Raw genomic sequence first — 16609 nt, forward strand, 5'->3', positions numbered from 1 at the left:
TCACCTCCACTAGCTTTGTTCATGGTAATGCTTCTTAAGGCCCATTTGACCTCACATTACAGGATATCTGGCTGTTGGTGAGTATTCAATAGAATACTGTTCAGTAAGAAAAAGAAATGTGGTACTGACTGACACATGCTACAAAATGGATGAACCTTGAAAACATGAAAAGATGAACAGATTCAGTCAAAGATGACCACATATTGTATGACTGTATTTATATGAAAGGTCCAGAATAGGCAGATTTATAGAGATGGAAAGTTGATTAATAGTTGAGGGGAAATGGGGAAAGACAGATAATAGATATGAGGTCTCTTTTTAGGGGATGAAAATGTTCTAATATTAGATTTTGGTAATGGTTATACACCCTATGAGTGTATTTAAAAAAAACAAAACATTGAATTGTAATTTAAATGGGTGAATTGTATCATATGTGAATTGTATTTTAATAGAGCTTTTTTTAAAAAGCCAAGGGAGAAATCAAAATGCAATACTAAAGCCTTTTTCTCAGTTAACCCCAAAGGAGAAACAAGCAAGCAAATGAACAGATGGCACAAATAGAAAACAGGTAGCAAAATGGCAAATCTAAACTCAGCCAAACCAAATGTAAATGTTAGACTAAACTCTGTAGTTAAAAGGCAGAGATTGTCAAACCTGATGAAAAGCATGACCCAACTATAAGTTGTCTATGTGGCATGTACTTTTTTAACACAAAGACACAGGGTTGAAAATGAAAGTATGGGAAAAGATGAAAAATTTTGCCATGCAGACATGAATCATTTGAAACTCAGAATTAATATTTTAATAGTGGACAAAAGTAGAAACTTCAAAACAGGGAGTATTATCAGAAATAAATAGGGACTTTTTATAATTGTAAAAACCCCAGTATAACAAGAAGACATAACTACAAATGTATATGCACCTAGTAATGTAGCTTTAAAACAGATGATGCACAAAACTGGCAAAACTAAAGGGAAAAGATTCAAATCCACAATTGTAGTTGGAGATTTTCACACCCCTTTAGAGCAGCAGCCCCCAGCCTTTTTGGCACCAGGGACCAGGTTTGTGGAAAACAATTTTTCCATGGACTGGAAAGTGGGGGATGGATTCACATGTATTACATTTATTGTGCACTTTATTTCTAATCTGACTCTACCGCTGATCTGACAGGAGGGCCTAGTCTGCAGTTCAGAGGTTGGAGACCCCTGCTTTAGAGAATTAATATAACAACTAGGTCAGAAATCTGTGGATATATAGAAGATCTGAATAGCACTGTTAACCACCTTGACCTAATTAATATTTATAGAATCCAACACCCAACAATTACAGAATACAGGATCTTTTCAGGTAGCCTGGAACTTTTACCAAAATAGGCCACTTATAGGTCCATGAAGCAAGTCATGAAGCAAGTCTGAAGTCTGAAATCTAAAAGAGTATATTCTCTGATCACAGTTGAGTTTCATTAGAAATCAGTAACAAAAAGATATCTAGAAAATTCCCAAAGATGTAAATTAAATAATATATTTCCAAATAACACATGGGGCAAAAGAATATCAGAGAGAAACTGGAAAATGTTTTCATGTGAATGATAAGGAAAACAAACATGTGAGCATTTGTGAGGTTTCGTGAACACGTTGCTTAGAGGAAAGAGCCCAGCTTTAATGGTTCATACAGGCGTACCTCGGAGATATTACGGGTTCAGTTCCAAACCATTGCAATAAGGAAAATATTGCAATAAATTGAGTCACAGGAACTTTTTGATTTCCCAGTGCATGTAAGTTATGATTACACTATACTTAGACTATTAAGTGTGCAATAATATTACATATAAAAAATATATACATACCTTATTTTAGAAAGACTTTATTGCCAAAAAATGTTAACCATCTCGACTTCAGTGAGTAATATGTAGTAATATCAGGTATCACTGGTTACCATCACAAACATAATAATAATGAAAAGTGTGAAATATTGTGAGAATTACCACAAAAACACAAAGTAAGCCAGTGCTACTGGAAAAATGGTGCTGATAGAATTGCTTGACACAAGGTTACCACAAACCTTCAATCTGTAAAGGAAAAAAAAAAAGACAGTATTTGTGAAGTGTAATAAAATAAGATATGTCTGTATTTGAAAGAAGGAATGATTAAAATTTATTTTGTATATTTCCAGAAGCTAGAAAAACATAAGCAAAGTAAACACAAGAAGAAGTAAATTAAGAAAATAGAAGGTATCAGTTAAATAGAAAATGGACAACACAGTAAATTAACAAAGCCAAATGGATTTTTTCAAATGATCAGCAAAATTGAAAAACCCACAAGTTACCAATATTGGGAAAGAAAGAGGGAGTATCATCACAGATCCATAAACTTCAAAGAATAATAAGGGAATTCGAAGAAAACTTTTGCCAGTAAATTTAATTTAGTGAAACAGAAAAATTTCCTGGAAAAATACAACTTGCCCAAATTGACACAAGATGAAATTAAAAATATGAATAGGCCTGTCAAACTTTGTGGAAGAAACTGAATTTGTAATTAAAAGAAAACATTTCTCCAAAGAAAACTCCAGTCCTAGAGAATATAACTGGTAAATTATATACAACATTATGAAAGAAACCAAAACAGCAGGACAAACTCTTTCAGGAAATAAAAGAAGAAGCCTTTCTTTTTAAAAAATATTCATTTATTTGGTTGTGCTGCGTCTTAATTATAGCATGTGGGATTCAGTTCCCTGACCAGGTATTGAATCCAAGACCCCTGTATTGGGAACAATGATTATTAGTCACTGGACCACCAGGGAAGTCCCCGAAGAAACCTTTCTTAATTAATTTTATGAGGCTAGTATAATCCTGAGACTAAAACATAGTAAAGATATTTTAAAAATTAAAAAATCTCTTATAACAGAGACATAAAACTCCCTAAGAAAATACTGAACCCAGGAATGTGTATGAGGATTAATACATCATGACCAAGTGGGGTTAATCCCAGGAATGTAAACTGATTTTGTATTTGAAAATAAGCATACTTACCATATTAACAGAATAAGGAAAAAATATATATATGATCATCTCCATAGATGCAGGAAAAAAACATTTGACAAAATTCATCACCCATACTTGACACTTGGATCTGGAATTAGAAGGGAATTTCCTCAGTCTGATAAATACAGATCTACAAAATAATCTTCAGCTAACATCATTCAAAATGGTTAAGTTCCTGGAAATTCCCCAGGAATCCAGTGGTTAGGACGTGGCATTTTCTCTGCCCTGAAATCCCTGGTCAGGGAACTAAGATCCCGCAAGCTGTGCTGCGTGGACCAAAAAAAAAGTCAACTAAGTTGACAATTTTAAAAAATAAATGATAAACCATTGAACATTTTCCATTTAAGACTGAGAAGAAGGCAAAGGTGCCACTCTCACAATTTCTTTTTTTTTTCACTCTCACAATTTCTACTCACCATTTTCCTGACTGTCTTGCTAATGCAGTAAGGTAAGGAAAAGTCAAAGAAGTCAAGATTGGAAGAGCAGAAGTAAAACCTGTTCCTATACACAGATAATTTATATGTAGAAAATTAATCATCAAAAAATCATTATCATCAATAAGTGAGTTTAACAATGTAATCTTAAGATATAAGGCCAATAGAAATGCTAATTGTATTTTTATATATTAAAAGATGCTTGCCCCTTGGAAGAAAAGCTATGACAAACCTAGACAGTGTATTAAAAAGCAGAGACATCACTTTGCTGACAAAGGTCCGTATAGTCAGAGTTATGGTTTTTCCAGTAGTCATGTATGAATGTGAGAGCTGACCATAAGGAAAGCTGAGCACCAAAGAATTGATGCTTTTGAATTGCAGTGCTGGAGAAGACTCTTGAGAGTCCCTTGGACAGCAATGCAATCAAACCAGTCAATCCTAAAGGAAATCAACCCTGAACATTCGTTGGAAAGACTGAAGGTGAAGCTCCAGTACTTTGGCCACTTGAAGTGAAGAGCCAACTCATTGGAAAAGACCCAGATGCTGGGAAAGATTGAAGGCAGAGGAGAAAGGGGTGACGGAGGATAAGATGGTTGAATAGTATCACTGACTCAGTGGACAAACTCTAGGAGACAGTGAAGGACAGGGAAGCTGGCGTGCTGCCATCCATGGGACTGCAAAGAGTTGGACACAGTTTAGCAACTGAACAACGAACAAAATATATATGAGATTTTAAAACCAATGATATTTTAATAGCATTAACAATAAAATACTTAAATTTAACATGCACAGCTCTACACTGAAAAGTGCAAAGTACGGCTCAAGGAATTAAAGCTCTAACTACATGAAGATATATAACTTTCATGAATTGGAAGCCACGATATTGTTCACATTTCACTTCTTGAAAATAATTCTATAGGTGCAATGCAATGCCAATTATAATCCCAGCTTATTTGTTTTGCAAATAAAACATATCAGCTACTTCTAAAACATATGGAAATGCCAAGGACCTAGTATAGCCAAAATAGTATTGAAAAAGAGCAAAGCTGAAGGATTTATTCTCATCAAGGTTTAGTTATAAAATGGCAATAATCAGTATATCATGGTATTAGTATAAGGGTAGACACATAGAGAAATAGAAATAGAATTCCAGAAATGTACACACATATATACAGTCAACTGATTTTTGCTAAAGGCACCAAAGCAATTTAATGAAAAAAAAAAAATTTCAAGAAGTGATATTGGAAAAACTGGCTATCTAAAAAAAAAAATCTCAATCACTGCATATGCCATCCATAATAATTCAAGGTGGCTCAGAAACCTAAATGTAAAAATTGAAACTATTAATGTAAATTGTTTAGGAAATTCCCTGTTGGTCTAGTGGTTAAGATTCTGGGCTTTGACTGCCAAGGACCTGGGTTCAACAAGCCCCTCGTGGCCAAAAACAAAAAGCAAACAAAAAACTATAAAGCCTTTAGAAGAAAATATAGAATTTTTTTTGCAACCTGAAAATCATACAAAATTTTCTAAGGCACAGAAAGCAAAAACTTTAAAACAAGCATTGATACATTAAACAATCAAAATTTAAAACTTCTGCCCATCAAAAGATGCAGTTAAGGAAATGAACTTGGACCCCATAGACAGAGTTGGAAGGGAGTCACCAAACATACCTGACAGAAAACTTGTATCAAGAATATGAAATAAATTACTGCCACAACTCAGTAAATGACACCTACCCCCAAATATTTAAAAGACCTAAACAAATATTTCACAATAGAAGATATTCTGTAAATGGCTAATAAACATAAAAATACAAAACACCATCAATCAGCAAGGAAATGCAAATTAAAAGACAATGAGAGAGCTTCTCTGGTGCTCCAGTGGTTAAGGGTCCACCTGCTAATGCAGGGGACACGGTTTGATCCCTGGTCTGGGAAAATCCCACAAGCTATGGAGCAGCTAAGCCCGTGACCTGCAACTCCTGAGCCCACTCGTGGCAACTACTGAAGCCCACAGCTGAGAGCCCATGCTCCACAACAAGAGAAGCCACAGCAATGAGAAGCCCACATATCACAGTGAAGAGTAGCCCCAGCTTGCCATAACTAGAGAAAGCCCATGCTCAGCAACAAAGACCCAGAGCAGCAGCCACCCCCAAAAAACTCATGGGCCGCCAAAAAACAGCAATGAGATACTTCCTATTCCCTAGATTACCTGCAATAGTAAGGCTGAAAATACCAAATGTTGGCAAAAAATGTGGACCACTGGAATGTTCATACGCTGTGAATGGAAAATTTATTGGCGATTTCTTAGAAAGTTAATTGGAGAAGGAAACGGCAACCCACTCCAGTACTCTTGCCTGGAAAATCCCATGGACCGAGGAGCCTGGTAGGCTACAATCCATGGGGTCTCAAAGAGTCAGACATGACTGAGTGACTTCACTTTAGAAAGTTTAACATAGGACTTCCCTGATGGTACAGTAGATAAGAATCTGCCTGCAGGGGATGCTGGTTAGATTCCTGATCTGGGAAGACTCCACATGCCTCAGGCAACTAAAGCCCATGCCTCATAACTACTGAGCCCAGGCACTCTAGGGCCCATGAGCCACAGCTAATGAGCCTCTGTGCTGCTACCACTGACCTGGAGCCTGTGCTCTGCAACAAGAGTAGCCACCACAATGAGGAGCCTGCTCACCGCAGTGAAGACTAGCTCCCTCTCACTGCAACTAGAGAAAACCCATGCACAGCAGCAAAGACCTAGCACAGCCAAAAATAAATAAATAATTTAAAAAACATAGAAACACCTACCCTTTAAATTAGTAATTTCACTTCTGCATATCTGTACAGGAGTAATGGAAACATTCCACAAAAAGGCTTGTGCAAGAGTGTTCATAGGATCTTTATTCCATGTGCAAAACTAATAGGCCACATATCTATAAATAGGAGAATAAACAACATGGTTATATGCATACAGTAGCATACTGCTCACCACAAAAAAGAGTGTACTACTGATCCATGCAACAAATGGATGAATCTCATAGACATAATGCTGTGTGAGAGAAACCAGACATTGAAAGGCTTATGTTGAATGGTTTCATTTATATAAAATTGTGAAAGAGGTAAAACTAATCTCCAGAGGAAAAAAATTGGAACAGCGGTAGCCTCGGGCTAGTGGTGGGGAGCTATGAGTTGACTAGAAAGATAGAGAAGACAACTTTCTGAGCAAATAGAAGTTCATCTAAATTTGATGTGGGTTATTCAGATGTGGCCATTTGTTAAAATTTTAGTTACGATTTGTGCACTTCTGTTTATGTAAATGTTACCTGAGAACTTCCATTACCAAAATAACAATCACATAGGGGTAGGGAGAAGGTGGAAGCATCCATAATATAAGAATGGCAGAATCTTAAAGTATTGAAGTTGGGTGATGAGTACATAGGGGTTCATTTTACCATTTTGTGTACTTTGTACAGATTTGAAGTTTTCCATAATAAAAAAAATTTTTTTAATGCCAGATGCCCACCATAGTACAGAACTTCCCAGTTATTTGAGCCCATAAATTTTATTTCTGTCAAAACCAACTAGAGATGGATTTTCTGTTACTCATAGTCAAAAGCATCTCAAGTAATACACTGGAGATTGTAGTAGTCTTTTTTTTTAATTCTATCATTTCTGCATGACAATAAACCTAGTAGTTGGATCTTATCTAAGTTTAGCAGATGGAAACCTGTTGACACCAGGAATTAGACAAGAAGTTGTGGTCGTCAACCATACAGCTGTAGACTGGAGCAGGGGAATCCACTGGCACATAGATTGACAGAATGGGACCAGTGTCAGTCCACGAATTCTGTTTGTTGTCAAACACCAGATCTAGGTATCTTTCTCATCCTCAAATGAGAGGTCACATAATAATATGGGACTTAGAAAACTTTTAGAACAAGGGAAAGGGAGTATTGTCATGAAGATTTAAAGGAAGAACAACTGAAAATTATTTTTTTATAACAATTATAAGAAATTTAAAAACTTTTCTGTATCCTTTGTTGATGTAAGAAGACAAGGCTCCTGTGGAACTGAAGCATAAAAGCAAAAGGAACAAATAGGTTGAGATGAAAACAGGACAAAAAGTTGGATAGATGTAGGTAAACACCATACAGTAGCAAAATTAAAATACAAATTGGAGATGGTGAAAAAAGTAGGATTTACATTGAGGTGAAGCAACGAATGTGGAAAACACATTTGACAGTGTCTTGGGAACTCAGAGGGAGAAATGAAAGAGTTTGAAAACTGTGGGAGAAATGGTAGCTGTGGATGACATCAAATGTCAGAAGGTGAGCCAGAGTTTTCAGGGGAAGGCTGTGACCAGGGAGTCTTGTATCCAGCTGCACTTTGTTTCATTCATGAGAGTAACAGATAGTCATGTGTGCCAGAGTTCAAAACGGTGCCAACAGTTTACATAACCTTCTTGAAAAACAAAGCAAAACATTTAGTTGACTGAAAAACAAATCAAAATGAAGAACTTAAGAACAGAATATATGTTATGAAAGTCCTGGCATACTTCCGAGAGGACTACCAGTAGATGGAAGGCCATCCCAAGTTCTTGGTTGAACACTCATCTTCCCAAAATCACTGTGATAGAACTGAGCACGCTGATGATGCTGTGTAGGAATGTGTATCGTGTGCTATCTGGATTCAACTTAAAAGCAGTTTCTTTATGAGTTGCTATTCCTCTGGGACAAAATTGTGTAATTGGCACAAACGGTTCATCTGGAAACTGTCTCCCTCAGGCGCTGTTTACAAGATTCAGAAGCTCAAGTAGAAGTAAAGTACAATAATGTTTTCAAAAAGAAGAAAAGAATAACTTCTCAGAAAAAAAGACTGAAAGGAAATACTTCAAAATTAAATTAGCACAACATTGTAAATCAACTGTACTCCACTTTCAAAAAGCTAAATGATTACTACAAAACTATGATTTTTAATCTTTGACTTTTATATTTTTTTAGCTTTTGAAATGAGCACATATTGTTTTTCAATTTTTTAATTGAAAGAAAGAAAGAAAGAAAGAAAAATTGATGAGAATGCTGTTACTAAGCAAAAAAAAAACAATAGCGAAATAGTGAAACAAGAGAGAGCCAAAAACAAGATTTCATTATACAGTTAAAGGAGAGAATACATATATTTTTCAAAGTATATCTTTAGCTAAAACAATGTAAAAGGGAACATTGGAAACCTTCACCTTTTTTCAATTTCAAATTTTTTTTTTTTCAATTTCAAAATTCTTAAATTTTATTTATTTAAGTAATGACATTTTTTTTTGAGTAATGACATTTTAATAGTGGCTTTACAGTTTTTCAAATATATCAGTTTATGAAACATCACAACAAATAAACAAAAGCAAACAACAAACAATAAAACCAGAGGATAGAGAGGGGAAATATATAATCCAAAAATAGTACATGCTCCCAGAATACACATATGCTAAGTACAACTACAGTCTTCCAGTAATAGAACAATAGTTCTATATGGTTCATACCCTACCAAGTGTAATCATAAATGGAACCTGAGTCATAAATCCTTATCTTTGGATCAAGGAGGTCATTAGGTGCTACAGATGTTATAGACTTGCTATGCCTCTCTATTCTTTTTTCTCTGGAATGGGTTAATTATTTCTTAGTTTCCCCTTCAAAATTCTTAGATTTTAAGGGCAGATCAGAAGACAAATGCGAGGTCTTAATACCCTTGTGCAGTGTCCTCTAACCTGAGGTGAACAGTAAGACCACATTCTGATGCCCTTCCAGCGTGATGGTGGTTGGAGAGCCGAGGAGCCGAGGACAGACCCCTGCATTGTACCTTTTGTACCGGGCTTGCCTGTACTTCTTAGTGACTTCCCTAATTTGCTCCTTGACAGTAGAGGCAGAATCAAACTTTTAGTTATGCTCACATCTAATAGGCCTCATCTCTAGCAATTAGAAGCTCATCCAAGGGCTTCCCTGGTGGCTCAATGGTAAAGAATCCACCTGCTAACGTAGGAAGCACGGGTTCAATCTCTGATCTGGGAGTATCCCATATGCAACTACACCTGTGTGCCACAACTATTGAACCTGTGCTCCAGAGCCCAGGAGCCACAGCTACTGAAGCCCTTGTGCCCTAGAGCCCGTGTTCCATAACAAGAGAAGCCTCTGCAATGAGAGGTCCACGCACCACAAATAGAGAGTAGCCCCTGTTCACCAAAACTAGAGGAAAGCCCAAGCAGTGGTGGAGACCCAGCACAGCCATAAATAAATAAATAAAATTATTTTTAAAAGAAGAAAAGCTGAATTAAAAGAAGAAGAGAAAAGAAGCTCACCCCTCCTTCTCAGATATCTGAAGGGAGAATCAGAAGCCAACTGACTTGCCGTCTCTAGACAGTTCCTGGTGCCAAGACCAGGCAGCACAGGTGATTGAGTTCGGGTGGCCTAGTTGGAGTCTGGGGACCAACAGATAACAGCTTACCTGTTGCTTGAGGATTCCATGGAAAGTTCTCTGTAAGTACTACACCTGAGTCAGGAAATGCTTCCATACTCCTTCCCTGACCTACTTGTCCATCAGATTCTTGTAGCTCCTTCCCTTTAGATCAGCTTCTTACCTACCACCCAGCCCTGAGGACCTGGTTTTTCTCCAGACTGTTTTTACTCCTGAGACTTTCTACCCAAGATTTGGCAACCACTCTCACACCTGAGTCTATATTCCCTGGGTTCCCACTTTCCTACCATCTGCAAGGGCACTCCAAATATAAAAAAATGCTTATTTTAAAAAAAATCTCTTAAGCTTGTTTATGCTGCCTTATTTTACTTCACATTTTTTTACACGTATATTTTCTGTAACTATCTTCAGGACTTGGTCCAGTATCGTTATCTTTGTATTCTAGTTTCATTCCCTCCTTTTCTGGGAAGTCTTTCACAGTTTTTCCATCCTGAGTGTGTTTCTATAGCACTTAAAAACTAACACACATAATTGCTTTCTCAACACAATTGTAAACTCCTGGAATCGTGTCTCATACTTTTCTTATGCAACATAGGGCAAAGCATCCTGGTATTTAAAATAATAATAATAAAGTGCCCATAACAGCAGCAAGTAAATATTTCTTTGGCTGTGCATTAGCCTCCCAATGTGGAAACTGTGGCTTCCGTCAGATTCTTTCCCAACTAGTTCAGAGAGTCCCCAGGGACAGTTCAAATCTGCTCTGGAATAAAGTTCTTTAGGCTACTTTGTGTGTAGCCATTTCCCCCAGCTTGTGTTCCATGAATGTTTTTCTTTCTGCCACCACCTCCCACACCCACTTTCTTCCTTTTACTCTCTGGCTACAATGGTAAAAATATTCTGCCACCCCATGCTCTGATGCACAGCGTCCTCTGGGGCCTAGATCTTTTTCTTTAATATTATTTCTTTGGCTGTGCCGGATCTTAGTTGCAGTGTGCAAACATTTATTTGTAGTATGCAAATTCTTATTTGCAGCATGTAGGATCTAGTTCCCGACCAGGGATCAAACACAGACCCTTTGCATTGGGATCTCAGAGTCTTAGCCTCTAGACCACATGGGGAAGTCCCCTATTTCTTCTTTTTCATTCTTTGTCTGGTTCAATTTGAGACAGTATTGCCTGCCTCACCAGCACTAACCCATTGATCTTACCCTTCCTTATGTTCTAGGATTCACCTTCTCTCGAGAGGAGTTCATTCCTAGGAGAATGAACCATGGAGCAAGTAACCCCCTTCATGGACCAACCCACCCAAACATGTTAAGACATGTCATGATTGTGTAGGATTGAGCCTGGGACCATCTCCTCCAGGAAGTCTTTCCTGAGTCATGCCTGCCCCCACCATTACCTCCATATAGGTAGTATACATCTCTTCTTTGTACCATGGTACTCTGAATATGTCCTAGATATGTATGGTTCTTATTATGTTATATGGTAATTATCTTTTCATGAACTTAATTCCCCATCTAAACTATGGGCCCTTTCAGGGAAAGAATCATGTCTCATGCCTTTGAATGTCTCGCTTTGTTCTTGGCACTAAGATTCCATAGCATCTCAGGCTGGGCCCCCAGTGGGCTTTTGTGCTCCACAATTGATTTGGCTTGAATAATACCTTGTTTGAATTAATGGAAGTTCTTCCTTTGGCAAGACTTTCTTGCCAAGGTGATTCATTGTTTTTTCCTTTAAGATTTATGTCAAATTAATTAATCAAACATTGAATGAAGCCCTGTATGTCCTAAGTGATGCCCAGCCCTGTGGAGATACAGAGATGAATAAGACATGGTTCCTGCACAGCAGAGATCCAGAAGCTTCTCTGGGTTTCCCTCCCTCCATTTCTCCATTCTTTCCTCCCATTCCTTTTCTGGATAAATTTTTATTGAGTCTAAAATTATGTCTAATGTAGTAAATGCATGCAAAGAGATTTGTTTTTTCTTTTTTCAGTAAATTCTATTCAGTGCAACAGTAGAATTTTATTACAGATACAGAAATAGCACAGAAGAAAGCATCATAGAATTCTTAGGGTGGACTTGGCAGATCTTGCAGGAGGTGACTTTTAAGTGAGTTGTAAGGGATAAAAAGACCCAACAGATGCTCAGGTGGATGAAAGGTGTATGCATGCTGAGTCACTTCAGTTGTGTTGGACCCTTTGCCACCCCATGGGTTGTAGCCCACCAGGCTCCCCTGTCCATGGGATTCTCCAGGCAAGAAGACTGGAGTGGGTTGCCATTTCCTCCTCCAGGGGGTCTTCTCAATCCAGGGATTGAACTCACACTCATGTCTCTTATGACTCCTGCATTGGCAGATGGGTTCCTTACCACTAGCGCCACCTGGGAAGCCAAACAAAGGAAGAGCATATACAAAGGCCTTGAGATGTGAAGAAGCATCGTGTGTTCCAGAAACAATACTACTTGAGTGTCTCTGCAGCATAAAGTTTAGTAGAATGGGGATGGGGTGAGATGTAACTAGGGTAATAGGCAATATTTTAAGTGCTAAGGTCTTTTATGTTTGGCAAACTTTTTAGTAAAGAGAATGGTCATCTCCAGTATGGCTGGTGGTATTAATAATCCAAGTGTGAAGTCATTACATTGCAAATTTCCATCCATTTCCATCACAGAATTAAGTGGGGTTCTGTGATTATCTAGCTGTAGTTTAGTATTCATTATATGGCTGAATAAGAATGAAAAGAATATGCTCCCTAGATTTGATGTTCCTGTTGAGGATAAAGAATTTATCCACACAGACAGTTCAGAGCCCTTACCAAGCAGTCTACAAACTAGTACAGACTTAAATTGTAAAGATAGGATATAAGCACAATATTTGTGCTTTTTTAAATTGAATTATAGTTGGGCTTTCCTGGTGACTGAGTGGTAAAGAACCCGCCTGCCAATGCAAGAGACATGGGTTCAGTCCCTGGGTCAGGAAGATCCCTTGGAGAAGCAAATGGCAGCCCACCGCAGTACTCTTGCCTGGGAAATCCCATGGACAGGGAGCCTGGTGGGCTACGTTACAGGCCATAGGGTTGCACAGACTTAGTGATTCAACATCAACCGCAGTTGATTTACAATGTTGTGTTAGTTTCTGGTGTACAGCAGAGTGATTCAATTACACATGTATATACATATTCTTTTTCATTACGGTTTATTACAAGATATTGAATGTAGTTCCCTGTGCTATACAATAGGACCTTGTTTATCTGTTTTATATATAGTAGTTGTCTATCTAACCCCAAACTCCTAACTTATCCCACCCGCACCCCCTTTACCCTTTGGTAACTATACGTTTGTTTTCTGTGTCTGAATAAGCACACTGTAGATGAGTTATAGAAATGATTAGGAAAGTGTGAGTTATAAAGAAACAACCTGATTTGGGGCTTAAAAACAATTTCCATCAAAGCTGGCTGAGCATAGAAAATGCAAAATTGAGGAATGTATTTGTAAGTTAAAAACCTCTAAAGTTCTATAGTCTTATAGTCAAGAAATGACCTAGTTAGACCAACAAATAATCATCTTTGAGCTTTATAGTATAAGCAGGAGACAAATTTATTTTTTCTTTATAATAAATTTGTTTTCTTATTCTCTACTGGTGACATGAGCCTGTGTTAAGTCTTTATTTTCCACTAATCTTATTTTTATACTTTTAGGTATTCAGTTTGCCGTAGAGATTGTTTATTATTTGTATGAAATGAGTCCCTGTGTTTCTGCCAAGTTACTCTCTGTCTAGATGACACTGGGATTGTCTTAGATTCTCCTTTCATCTTATTACTTTCAGAAATGCACCATGCTTCTGCCTTTTTCCTGGTGGAATGCATTCGCTCTTCTCCTTGTTTCACTAGGGCTCATATCCCCATAACGCTCTACTCAGAAATTCTTTCCTTTCATAGAGCTCATGTGAACTTTTGTCAGCTCCTAGGGTCTGTATGTGGACCATTGTGGAGCCTTTGATCATTAAATCACATTTCACACTTTTTGTTGTTGTTCAGTTGCCAAGTCATGTCCCATTCTTTGCAGCCCCATGGACTGCAGCATGCCAGGCCTCCCTGTCCCTCATCATCTCCCAGAGTTTGCTCAAGTTCATGTCCATTGAATTGATGATGCCATTCAACTATCTCATCCTCTGTCGCTGCCTTCTCCTCATGCCCTCAATCTTTCCCAGCATCAGGGTCTTTTCTAACGAGTTGGCTCTTTGCATCAGGTGGTCAAAGTATTGGAGCTTCAGCATCAGTCCTTCCAATATAATATTCAATGTTGATTTCCTTTAGGATTGACTGGTTGGATCTCCTTGCAGTCCAAGGGACTCTCAAGAGTCTTCTCCAACACCACAGTTCAAAAGCATCAATTCTTCAGCACTCTGCCTTTTTTATGGTCCAGCTCTCATATCTGTACGTGACTACTGGAAAAACCATAGCTTTGACTAGATGGACCTTTGTTGGCAAAGTAATATCTTTGCTTTTTAACACATTGTCTAGGTTTGTCTCCAAGAAGTTTTCCCTTCAAGGTTTCCCTCCAAGAAGCAATTGTTTTCTTAATTGTCACACTTAGGCAAACTCAAATTTACAAGGTGATGTGTTATAGTCAATCCTCCGAAAGGATAGGGGAACATTTCACTTTCAATTTGTATACTTTTTACTATTTTCATAATAAAAAGTAAAGATGACCCAATTTGAAAAACTAAATTCAATAGTAGAGCCTTCAGTACCAGTTCAGGTCTGTTATCCTATCTATATCTACACCCACAGACACACACACTCCATAGTACAAAATAATATTGAAAGCCTCATACTAGTTTAGAAAGCAAGAGCTATAGAAATGTTCCTACTGTATGACCCAGAAGCTCTACTGTTGAAAAGCAGCCTAAGGAAACAATTCAAAAGAAGGAAAATATAAAAATCTATACAAAACTTGTCTACACACAGAAAAATTGGGGAAAGGAGACTTTAAGATCAACATTAGGGGAAAAGTTAGGAAAATAATAATACATCAGGCATATTATTGCAACACTGAAAATGATTATTATAAAAAACTATATTAACAACATAGCATGTTTACAGTATAATGAGAAAAAGAATACAAAATTATATATACACTGATTATAGCTGTGTATAAGATGAATTACATGTGGGCAGCTAGAAGGAAATGAACAAATGAAAACAGCTGTTGTAGTTCAGTGGAACTAAGGGTGAATTTAAAATTTTTATTGAATGTTTTTTTAGGAGATAAGATTGGAAATTTTGAGAGTTTCAAATTGTCAGTTAATTCAGATTATTATTGTTCTGGGACTTTTGCAGCAAAGACTCCAGGATCTGAGCCTCTTTCCTCTCTATTTCACTAACCAAGAGAATCACCCCCTAGGAAAGAAGGCAACATCTACATTCTTAGAAAAGTTATAAAAAGGAACATTCTCAGGGCATATGATACTGGAATGACCTTCTGCAGAAGTCTGTAGATTCCATTCTTAGAAGTCTTTAAGAAAGTAGTTGCAAAAAAAAAAAAAAGTAGTTGTGGTTGATTACTCAAGATAGATCAAATCCAGTAACCTCTTTACTGAGATAAAATTAACATATTATAAAACTCAGCCTTTTTAAGCACACAATCAGTAGTTGTTAGTGTATTTACAGATTTGCACAACCATCAATCACTATTACCTATTTTTTAAACATTTTAAAAAGTACCCATTAAGCAGTCACACCCCATTCTTCCCTCCTGCCAGCCCCTGGCAACCATTAGTGTATTTTCTGTTTCTCTGGATTTGCCTGTTCTAGACATTTCATATAAATATGTATGATTCGTGTCTGTCTTCTTTCATTTAGCATGGTGAATTTCAAGGTTCATCCATGTTATAGACCATATCAGTGCTTCATTCCTTATTATAGTTGAATATTAATGTTCCTTTGTATAGTATACCACATTTTGTTTATCTATTCACCAGCTGATAGACATTTGGATTGTTTCCATTGTGTGTGTGAAGCTATTGTGAGTAATGCTGCTTTGAACATTTGTGTAAAAATTTTTGTGTGGACATTTGTTTTCAGGTTTTTTGGTTATACACGTAGGTATGCAATTGCTGGGTCTTATCATAAGTCTATGTTTAACTTTTTGAGGATCTGTTTTCCAAGTGGCTGCACCATTTTACACTCTCACCAGCAATATATGAGTTCCATGGTAATCTTTTGACATCCCTTCCAGCTCTAAATGCAGTTCTTGAAGTGTGGTAAACATTGAATAGATGCCAGTTACTCTTACTGATCATGATGTCAGAGAAAACTGGAAATTGCCTTGTGTCCATTGTCTCTAAGTAAAATGAAGTCATTGTATTATTTTCCTCACTAGGCTATAATTTGGCTTTTTTTTTTTTAACTCTCAGTAGTTGGTAATGACATTTTCTTCCCTTAATTTTCTAGAGAGAGATTATAAATGTGTGTGAATTTTTTCCTTGTTGTTTGATAAACTACTTTGACTTAGTTCTGAAGTCTGTAAGTATTAAATAAATACATTAAATAAATACATTAAATAAATACATATGTAGGGCATGCCATTTTGTCCTCCAGTGCCCCCAGTCCTGCTGTCCTGAATATAGATGGTGGAGATAAATCTGCTGCTGTGGCATAGCCGCAGGCTGTTAGGTAAAGGA

General features: G+C 37.2%; 1 protein-coding gene across 3 annotated transcripts in view; it reads left to right on the top strand.

The window, feature by feature from the left end:
* DIPK1A (divergent protein kinase domain 1A) overlaps positions 1–16609 on the top strand; it is a 117175-nt gene that overhangs the window by 39644 nt on the left and 60922 nt on the right. Inside the window, exon 1 of one of the 3 annotated variants that reach the window (XM_061121364.1) lies at positions 11182–11340. The exons of the other annotated variants lie outside the window; for them this stretch is intronic. The gene's annotated coding sequence lies outside the window, so the exon portion shown is untranslated. Of the gene's footprint in view, positions 1–11181; positions 11341–16609 lie in introns of those variants that run through there. 3 annotated transcript variants of the gene reach the window in all.

Source organism: Dama dama, chromosome 20, assembly GCF_033118175.1.
Source record: "Dama dama isolate Ldn47 chromosome 20, ASM3311817v1, whole genome shotgun sequence".
NCBI lineage: Eukaryota > Metazoa > Chordata > Mammalia > Artiodactyla > Cervidae > Dama > Dama dama.